This window comes from Chrysemys picta, chromosome 17, assembly GCF_011386835.1.
Source record: "Chrysemys picta bellii isolate R12L10 chromosome 17, ASM1138683v2, whole genome shotgun sequence".
Taxonomy (NCBI): Eukaryota; Metazoa; Chordata; order Testudines; family Emydidae; genus Chrysemys; species Chrysemys picta.
In genome coordinates this window covers 587,098-597,950 of record NC_088807.1, presented here as the reverse complement: position 1 = coordinate 597,950, position 10,853 = coordinate 587,098, and the positions used below count along the sequence as shown (strand labels likewise).

Genomic DNA, 10,853 nt, shown 5'->3' with positions numbered 1-10,853 from the left:
GGTCCTTTGGGTCAGGTGTCAGCCAGGTTACCTGAGCTTCTTAACCCTTTACAGGGAAAAGGATTTTGGAGTCTCTGGCCAGGAGGGATTTTATAGTACTGTACACAGGAGAGCTGTTACCCTTCCCTTTATAGTTATGACAAGAATAACATAAAATAAAGTGCCTACTGGGTGTTTTGAGCTTTTAAAGATTGTGTTTTCCAACTTTTCTCTGCAGCCATGAGAGCTAGAGACAAACAGAAAGGGGTTCTCTCACCGGCACAAGACTCCAGCAGCCAGGGCTGTCAGAGTCCCCTCTCCCCAACACCACAACATTCAGAATGAAGCTGGAAACCCCTCAAATGACAGAGAGCCCAGAGCCGGTTTGGTCTCCAGCCCTATTTGTTATACCAGCTGTGAACACTCAGAGTAAAAGGCTAAGGAAGGTTTGGTTCTTGCCTGGCCTGTGAGTCTCTGGGCTTCACCTGTGGCTAGTTATCAGCCTCCCAGGTGGCAGGTTTGGGCTGGTCAGGGACAGGGGTCCAAGCAGCAAAGTCGTTAGCACATGGTGCTTTTTGTAAGACTAAGAAGGTTTTACAGCAGGTTTGGGCTGTCTGCAGTCAGCTGGGGATGAGGCCTAAGAAACAGGAAGACAAGGCTGAGGGGAGACTAGGGCTGGGAAGGGAAGGCCTGGGAGAGGCCCCGTGTCTGGAGTGGCCTCAGCAAAGCTCCTCTGCTCAGAGGGAACTGAGGAGTCAGGTCTTGATACCAGGGTGATGGGGAGCCCCAGAGCAGGCCCCAAAGACCTGAGCTCACCTAGGGCGAGGAGTTAAAAATTCTCTGTTGGAGTCTGTGCCCCGAGCGTCGGGGGTGGATGTTATGGTTTGTCCTGGGGGCTGAACCCTCGCCTGGCGCTGGAATTAGCCTATCCGAGAGCGAGAGACTGAAACCTCTGGAGCTGGAAGAGCAGAAACCGAGTCACGGCGCAGCAGGTACCAGGGCAAATGCGTCACGGGATGGAGGCGTTAACTGGAAATATTCTAACCACTCTTGGTGGGTGAGGGGAGTCTGGATTTTGTTTCCTATTTGTGACCAAATGACTTCCACACACAAGTAAGCGAAAATGGCTGAATTCTGAACTGTAACCCCTGGACAGGGACGGTAGCAACTAGCTGAGTGGGGTGTTTGTGTGGATAATAAAAATGCCCAGAGTTTCAGTCTGAAAGGAGTGGGAGGTAACAAAACCTCCTGCCTGAGGGATTAAGCTGCTCTCCCGGGAGCAGCATAGCCCTGGCACTAGGGGGGCTGCTGCACCCCCTGGCTGGAAGCGTTTCCATCACATACAGGGTTTAGTTCAGTTTGGCTCGATGGCTCTGAGCCCCCCCTGCACACATTGTTCCAGCCCCGGGGGGCCGATGGCCTCACCTCTGTCCGTTGCGGGGCTTCTAGAACCTTCCCCAGACGCAGCGGCTGCTGGCCGCTCTCAGGTGCTGACTAGAGGGACGTCCGGCCGGGCGACGCCTAACGTCTTTCTCACATTTAACAGGCGGCTCCTGGAGGCGGCCCAGAGACCTGGACCTGGTGACTTGGGGCCCGATTCACAGGCAGCGCTGAGGGGCCGCGCTCGGAAAGCCAGGCTCCCACGCTGGCCCAAGACGCTGCTACAGAGCGTTACGGCGGCGACAAAGTGAAGCACGAGATGGACTCCCTTTGTGTCCAGCCGCTGTCAGCCCTCTCCGCGTCCTGGTAGAGGTGAGTGCTGCTGGCGTGTCGGACACTGGAGCCTGTGAGTTAATGTCTTCCCTCCCTCGCACTAATCCCGAAAACCCTCTCGCCCCACCCCCGCCCTCATGCCGCACGGCGCAGGGTGCTCCTTGGGGTATCTGGAGCCTCGTGTTTTTATGCCAACTTCAAACCAACGTGGCCGGCCCGTCTGCCAGCTCTGTGTCCCCAGGCTCTCTCCTTCGCTCGCTTTTCCCTGCTTTATCGTTCGCTTTCATGCTGGGCAGTTCTTGGTATAACATTTTCATAGACTGTTTTCTCTCCGGCGCCTCTGCAGCCTGGAGGCTGGTCTGGGAATGATCCGTTAGCTTTAAATAACCCGGGAATGACGGCTCACTTATAGGTTTAAAATAGTAGCCTAGACTCTTATACCGCTTTTTCCCCTCGTTAATATGATTAACGTTCCCGTGGGGCTCTGGCTGAGAGCCGGGTGCTGCACGCCCAGACAGTGCAGTCTCCCCTTTTTACTGCCAGTGAACTGAGATCCAGAGGAATAGGGCCTGATCCTCCATCGGCCTCCACTAGAGCTGGACAGGAAATGCCACCTCCTCCCCTTGTGGGGGTGGGGAAATCTTTGGGATCTCTTGGGTTTCGCTGGGATTCGTTGGGGGCTTTTGACGGCAACTCTTGACATAATGGACGCTTTCTACTCTGTCAAAAGAGCCAAGTTGTGTCCAAAAAAGCCAAATTAGATCAGGGAAAAAGCCCCACATTTCCGCAGAGATTGTGACCCGCTCTCCCCCTGTATGCTTTGCAGTTTCAGTTCCAAGGGTTGTTCTCTGTCTGCTGTAAGCGTGGCCAGGTCAGTGGCTTACAGAGGAGTCGTCTTTTCTTGTGTACGGCCTCCCGCTCTCTCCAGGCTGTTTATGCCTTCAGTTAAGTCCCTTTCCCTGTGGGAGTCAATGCGTTTAATTAATTAATCATAGTCTGGAGGGCAGCAGGAGAGGAGATGTGTTGGCTGTCCAGGACTTGTGGTTAATATTTTGACCTGCGTAATGAGCATATGACACACACTCTTCCCAGGGATGCTCAGGGGCCGGGGGGAGAGATTAATCTCTCTTTAGTGAGAAATTACCCAGAGAGATTCTATGATGCTGATTTCTCCGTTTCCCTCGCTTGCCTCTAGCTCCAGCCGCTTGTGCCAGGGCTGACTTTTTCCAACTGGCACCCAGTTCTGACCTATCTCTGTGGTTTGTGTCAGTAAATCTGATGGGGGGGAAAGGCAGGGCCGGGGGGAAATCAGCGTAGGAGTCCCACAGGAGTATCACTTCCCTGTAAACAATGCGATGAGATTGCAATAAGTGGGTTTCATGCTGCGGGCTGGGAAAGTGGAAAAGACAGATTTAACACCCCTCCCCCCTCCCCTGGCCAAAATAAAATCCCTCCTACACTAAAATACACAGGCTTGGCCTTATTTATAGTGTGTTGTTCTTTTCTAGCGGTAACAGCTCAGTTGGGGCTCTGAAATCTTCCATCACCCAATCCCATCTCATTTCATGGAAGGGGGGGAAATATATTTGAGGCCGTGCATGACTGTCATTTGCTCAGGAAAGACATGAGACTTACAGGGATCAAGAGACCGCTGGAGAAAGGGCTATGGGGAAGCATGCCTTTGTTGGGCTGGGACGCTGATGACCTGGGTTCGGTTCCTACCTCTGCCGCCTACTTACTCCCTGTGTGACCTCGGGCTAATGATTTCCCCTCAGTTCCCATCTGTAAAATGGGCATAACCCTTCCTGTGTTGGTTCAGGTCTGTCAAGGAAACGGGCTGAGAATGTATCCGGGCAAGGAGAGGTGGGGTAGAGGAGGAGCAGTAGCCCGTGCAGCCTGCCCAATAGGTGAATGGGATGGAAAATCAGCAGCCAGAATGGGATGGAATTAAACTGTTTGTAGGCCAGGGAGGGTGCTAGGAATGGGAGTGTCCAGAGACACAGGGCATGCCGAGTATTCCCAGCTAGAACACCCTGTCTGGTAGGGATGTCTCTGCATTTGCCTAAATTTCAGGGACTCAGTTTGGTTTGGACGTGTGCTGCAAACCTGGATGCCTAAAGTCTCGTTCCTAAATTCAGTCCCTTCTGTACAAGGGAGATCCATATGCTAGGGAGAGGGTGGAGGCTCTCATGTTTAGACATCGAACTAAGAATCGGAAGATCTGGCTTTGATTCCTGTCTCTGCCATGGGCTCCATGGGTGAGTTTCGGGCTGGATTTTTTTCGGGGGCTATTCCAGGATCCTTGTGCTTGGCACCATTTTTTTCAGAAGTGCTCCGCGAATGCCTGATTCTGCTGGGTCGTAGGTCCCCCTTCTGGAAAATTGAGATAATAATTCCTGTGCTTTGTCTTGTCTATTTAGATTGTTAGCTCTTTGGGGTGGAGAGGAGATGGTCTGTCTCTCTCTGGCTGGGCAGCAGCTGGCACAATGGGGACCCCGATCTCAGTTGGGGTCTCTAAGCTGTACAGTAAGTCTATCAATAAACAACAATTAAAGGAAGCTCGTCAAGAGCCAAACCAAACCCACCAGAGCTCTGTGATGCTTCTCAGTCGCTTTAGCTGGTCAGAGAGGCTCGGGGGAGAGTGTCTGATTTCCCCCCCCCCTCCAAATTGCTTTGAGACGAGACATTGGGATCATCCCTTCAAAAGGGTGTCTAAGGAATTACGTGTTGTGATCAGTGTTTGAAACGAAGGATCAGTCAGGAGCTGTTTAATTCTTAGCAGCAGCTAATCACCTTCCAGGGAATTGTGTTGTTTTTTTAAATTTTTTTTTAAATCAGCCAAATTAAATATGAGGATTGAAAGGGGTTATTACATTGTGCACTGTGGTTATCCTCTTAAAGGCTTAGCACGGGGGATGCGCAGGCCAATTAAGTTGAGCAGCATGTGGCACCGTCCTACTGCCATACTGGTCAGACCAATGGTCCATCTAACCTGGCAGTGGCCAGTATCAGAGCTTCAGGGGGAGTGTATAAAACAGGGCAATTTTGGGAGAGATCCACCCCGTCTTCCCCCTCCTGGCTTCTGGCAGTCAGATGTTTAGGGTCGCTTCGAGCATGGGCTTGCGTCTTTTGGGTAATAGCCATTGGTAGACCCGTCCTCCACAAACTTTATCTAGTTCCGAATCCAGCATCACCAGGGTACGTCTAGTCCAGCTCTGATGTGCTGTGGCGGTTCCTGTTTCTATGCAGTGAGTGCGTGCTATGGTGTTTCCTATGAGCTTGATTCAAATTAAATGCTTTTCTAGAAGTTACTAAAGTCCAGATAACTTGCATCCAAGAGTTTTAAAAGAGCTGGCTGAGGCGCTTGCTGCATAATTAGTGTTGATTTTCAATCCGTCTTGGAGCACTGGGGAAGTTCCAGAAGACTGGAAGAAAGCTAATGTTGTGCCAGTTTTTAAAAAGGGTAAAGGGGGTGACCTGGGTAATTATAGGCCTGCTAGCCTGACATTGATCCCAGGCAAGAGAAGGGAGTGGCTGATACAGGACTCTATTAATAAAGAATTAAAGGAGGGGGAGGAGGGTAATGTGGATAATGCAAATGTGGGTTTATGGAAAATAGATCCTGTCAAACTAACTTGATATCATTTTTAAAAAATCAGATTACAAATGATAAAGGTAATGGTTTTGATGTAATATCCTTTGCCTTCTGAAGGTGTTTGACTCGATACCGCATGACGTATTGATTTAGCTCCCCCCCACTCCCCCGAACGATATAAAATTAACATGGGACACATTAAGTGGATTAAAAATTGGTTAACTGATAGGTCTCAAAATGCAACTGTAAACAGGGAATCCTTGTCAGGCAGGACTGCTTCCAGTGGGGTTTCGCAGAGATCGGTTCTTGGCCTTATGCTATTTAACATCTTTATCAAAGATTTGGCCCTGCGCAGCACTGCAGCTACCTTTCGCATTAGCATGAGACCAGAACTAGGGTGGGTATATCTCCTCTAGCTGGAAATTACCCCTTCCAGCGTAGACATGTCTGTGCAGTGCTCCTCCCTGATCCTACGTGCGGCCTGTAGATGTTACCGTAATGATTGTCCGTGTGTAACGTGGGGGCAGGAGGGTTTATGCCACACGTAAGCCCTGCAGATGTGCACTGGGCTGGGCTGTCCTTGTGAGCCACTCACAGCCCAGTTCCAGAGGCCTGTGAGTGACTGACGGGCCAACCAAGCGAAGAAGACATCTTCCTGAAAAGGAAAAGTCTTTGATCTGGTCACTGTTCCCACGGGGGCTTTTAAATACCATTTGTCGCTGAACTTGTCCTAAAGCACTGAGGTGCATAATTCATAATGGGGACATGTCAGCCGCTTGTGGCTCAGCTTTGCGCACACTTCCCTTCCAAGTCTGTCTCGTTAGCACATGTCTAACGAGGAGGAGGAAAACGAAAATGGGCAAATCCGTCTAGTTTGTATCTGCTCAATGAGGAGTCACGGATGGGAGGGGAGAGATGACACAGGGTATCTGTGAAAATCAGTCTGACCTTTATCCATGCCACTGCTGTATGCGGCGCTCTCTCTCTCCCCCTTCGCATTTGTTCTGTTTCATTTAAATTCATGTTCTCAGGGTTTTTTATACATAAAAGAGAACAGAAATGTCTGAGCAGCTGCCTAGACATACAAGGCTTTTAAAAGTCCCAGGCGCCTTTGTGTTTAGCTTCCTAAGGGTGAAATCCACTCCCATGGAAAGGCTCTTCACAAGATGAGCTGGGGGGAGGGGGGGGTTGTCTAAACAAACAAATTGTACTAGCTGAATTTCGCATGACTTTTCGCCTTTTTTTTTTTTTTTTTTTAAATGACTTGGTTAGGCTGATGCAAACCCCTGTGTGGACATTTATATTGGTTTAAATGGAGATTTATATTGGTTTAACTGGTGCCTCTACATAAGCCATATTTCAAACTGATGAACGCCAAAACAAAGTTGCGCCAGTTTAATTACATTGGGTTAAAGCAACACTTTAGATAAACCACCTAACTTTCAGGGTAGACCATATCTCGGTCATTCCATGTAGGTGTCCAGATCATGCCACAAACACCACTGCTCCTGATAACCTTTCCTGACAGTCTACTGAAGGGGCTATGGAGATGTGTAGACTGAGGTTTGGGTGTCCCAATTCCCATTGAAATGAAAGGGGAAACTGGAATCGGACATGCAAAACACCCCCATGTGACTCTGGGAACCCAGGGTGTAATGCCCTCTTAGTTGTCATCTTAACCATTTCCTCTGTTCAGAGAACTGGAAGGTTCAAAAAACCTTGTTAAAAATTTTTTAAACCCAAGGGCCTAAAGTTAGGTTCCTATGTATCCCTGCCCTAACTTTCAACTATGCCCAGCAACTGCAGCTCTCCTTGACATCGGTGGGATTTTACACTGTTACCAGCTCTTGTGAGAGTTGCAGGGTTTTCTTAAAGCTGTAGCTCCTGCAGCCTGGTGGTTATGGGAGAATCTTACTCTTTGGGGCTTTTAAAAATGAAAGCCATGCCTCTAGCACTTGTGTTTCTGGAAAAAGCTGGAAAATATGACTTCTAGTGGCTGCTACAGCAGAGGGGGATAAAACCCTCCCAACAAATAATCTCAAACTTGTTCTCCTCATTCTCTTATTCAAAACCAGTCTTGTGACTTGTTGGGTTGGGGTCCTGACTCGTGGCTTTTGAACGTGTGAATTTGTGAGTGCTCTCCATTGTAGAAAAATTGGGCCAGTTCTGTATAAAGGCCTACGTGTAGATTTAGGAAGAACTTCACTGCGTAGGTACCCAGGTTTGAAAATTTTTTGCCCTTATGTATCTGCGCCTGGTATAAGCAGGATGCAAAAGCAAAGGGGTTAGTTAGGGATGGAGTTTTACAGTGTACCATTGAGGTGTTTCTCTCTTTTCGTGTGTGTGCGTGGTTTAATGTAATAGAAGGGAGGCTGGAGTTGTCCTCTCTTAACTCCATTTAAACACTGCTATCTCTGCTTGTACGTGGCTTGCATACAAATTCCCTCCTCTGTGCCTGATAATCAGTCATTTGTGATGAATGTCCAAATAGATCCATCATTCTTGCACTGCTCCCTCTCGGGAGACTTTCCCTTTCTTTATTTATCAGCTTCTCTTCCCTCCAGGATATGTTCTTGGTTTTCTTTTCCCCTCCAAGCCCAGCAGTTCCAAGGCGATAGCAGCAAAAGGCCACTCGGAAGCCCCAGGAAATAATTAGATTGGGTAGACAAGAAGGGTCTTTTGTAGAGGAATGGCTGTTCCTTCATGTCATTTGCCACTCTCTAATTGGGGCGTAGCTGCCAGCGACAGCTCTCATCTCCTGTCACTGACAGAATGAGACCTTCTGGCTATGAAACCGAGTGAGCCTGTTCCTTGGGACAGAAGGGTTTCCCTTCACGTGGTGCTTCAGTAAGGAAGGATTCAACCTCTTTCCTTCCAGGCCAGCCCTAATGCTGTGTCATGCCACCTAATAGAATAACTTGGGTCTCTCTCGTCCAGGAGCTGAAAGAAACACCACACTTGGAATCAGACTGGTCCTGGGGCGAGACGGGGGCTGCCGCTTATGTCCTGCTTCAGCCCTCTGGGTTGGTCCCACTTCCTGGGCGTGAATTTCGAACTCAAGTGCCCCTGAGTCACAAACGCCCCCCACTGCTGTCGCTGGGTGCTTGCAGTGCACAGTGAGCTGTGGGTTTTGGGGGGAGAGAACACGGCTATATCCCATGCGTGAATGCGAGGGGCTGCACGGCCATTCCAGGGCGTTGTGCTGATCACTACCGCACAAGCTGCCCCTGCTAGGTGAGAGAGAAACTAGCAGGGGGTTACAAATATGGAAAGGAAGCCTTGTGGCCTTGGGAGATCTGGGGTCAATTCCTAGTTCTCCCTGGGTACGTTTTGTGCTGCATTGTAAACCGGGTCTGAGAGAGCCAGGCTTGTTCCCAAGTCCACTCTCGAGTATCCACATTGCATTGTAAACCTGGGTTTGCAATGGCTGGACCTGGATCTCCTAGCCACGCTAATGCATCCGTACTGCTCTATGCAGACCTTCGGACTCACGTCTGTGGCTTGAGCTGCGTCCACACTGCAAAATGACAGGGTTTGGACCCGAGTCACAGCGGGACTCATGTTCACACACACACACACACACACACACACACCCCGTTTCGCTGGGTCCTAGGACCCAGGTCCTGAGTGTTTGCTCACCCGAGTCAGACTGATTTGTGTGTGGACAGAAGTGGGGCTTGGGCTCAAAGCACAGTATAGACGTATCCTCTGTAATCTGGTGCAAGTCACTTCCCTGTGTTTGACTCAGTTCTCTAGCTGTGAAATGGGGATAACGAGTTGGGAGTAGCAAGAACTAACTCACTAATGTGCACAGGCTGATCAGCTCTTGGAGTGATGGGGGGCAGATATTATCCCAGTAGCGCCTGGAGGCCTCAGCTGTGATCAGAGCCCCATCTTGCTGCATACTGCACAGACGTACAGCAAGAGAGAGAGTCCTGGCCCCAAAGAGCTAATGGGATGGTTACTCTCCTGGCTGAACCACTGATTGAACTGGCTGCAGCTTGGGCTAACGGGCCAGGACTCCCTAGCTGGGACTGGAACAGACTTGTCTCATCTGCAGATCTGGCACAGCAGGAAATACACTGGGGTGGTGTCTGTCTGTCTGAGTGTGCCAGTCAACAAACCATGCAGAGTAGGAGAAAGGAAGGTTTATTATCCTGAGACCTGGAGTGACTCTCTCAAGGTCACAAAGGGAATCTGGGAACTGAGCCTGGATCCCCTGTGTCCCAGTCCTAATGCATAACTCACCCCTGACCCGGCAGAGAGGAATATGTAGGTAATGACACTAGACACAAAGTGCGTGACTGCATGACAGAAGTAGGTAGGAGTCTGTGGAAACGCAGCTATGCAATAGCTGGGTTTTCTGTACCGTATCACAAGAGGTTGTCCTAGCAATATTGCATGCCCAGGGATGCACACCACACTCTGCCTGTCCATCCCTTGGCGCTGTGAGCTGATCAATGCACTGCTGTTTGTTCCTAGGAAGGACTCTGGCAGGCTTGCGTGTACACAGTCAATCAGTCACAGTGTCAAACAGCCCAGACAGAGTTTACAAAAAACTTTTTGAAAAGACTTTGACAACTCCATTCCCACAAGAACAGTCCGCTGGGTCCTAGAAGACAGAGGAAGTCTTTGGGCTTATAGTGTTGAAATCAGTGAGGGTAAGCACCTGTCCTGCATAAGGAATTTTGAATGATCCACTAGTTGTCTGTAGGTACCTGAATGCCTTTGAAAATCTGTCCCCTGGCGTAGAGAGACCTTTAGCATCTGCAGAAGGAGGCAGCGTGCACTAGCAGATGGAGCTCAGGTCTGGGGGTCACGAGACCAGGATTCTATTCCAAGCTCTGCCACCGATCTTGGATCCCTCTCATCCTTCGTCTTGTCTCTATTGGCTGTGCGGCCTCCCGCACAATGGGGCATGAGTCTCAGGAGGCGATTCTAGGTGCTAGTTGTCTGCAAATATTAAATAATAGCTTCCCTTCGGTTTAGCTGCACTGCTGTGAATGTCATGAAACCATCCGAATGATGCGCCCTTGTAAAAGAGGACAGATTGGAGCTTGGGCACGGTTTTGTTGGAAGGAAATGCCTCAGCAGGATCTGAGCTGCAGTCACTAGTCTGAGTGACACTCCCGCATACAAAGTGCCTTCAAGCTACCATAAACTTTATGGGTGGGATCATCAAAAACACTCCGTACTGCTCTAAGTAGTAGTAGTATTACACAGTAGCACCTGTAGCAACTTGCATACAGGCCCTATTTTACTAAAGTCCCAGCCCCGACAAGCTTGCAGTCTAATTAGACTTGCAGCTGATGGGAAGGGGGACAGGATTAGCACTGGAAGGTCAAAGTTCCCACTGACTTCAGTGGGAGCAAAGTTAGGCCACTGCTGAGCAGTACTGACGGTTCCACCCTACCCTTTCAAACCCCTCCTTGCCTTCTCCAAGGCCAGGTCTACTCCAGAAAGGTTTGCCGAGAGACTGATGCCAAGAGATCTATACCAGCAAGCCCTCTTGCTGGTAGTTTGTACCAGTTCCCCAGGCAAAATAAGCTATGCTGGCCAAAGCACT

General features: G+C 49.8%; 1 long non-coding RNA gene across 2 annotated transcripts in view; it reads left to right on the top strand.

The window, feature by feature from the left end:
- Positions 1-556: 556 nt before the first annotated feature.
- The window catches only part of LOC135976367 (uncharacterized), an 82,783-nt gene continuing 72,486 nt past the window's right edge, over positions 557-10,853 (top strand). Inside the window, exons 1-2 of one of the 2 annotated variants that reach the window (XR_010593509.1) lie at positions 557-971; positions 1,526-1,731. This is a non-coding gene — a long non-coding RNA (uncharacterized LOC135976367). The remainder of the gene's footprint in view (positions 972-1,525; positions 1,732-10,853) is intronic. The other variant, XR_010593510.1, reaches the window with a different exon arrangement.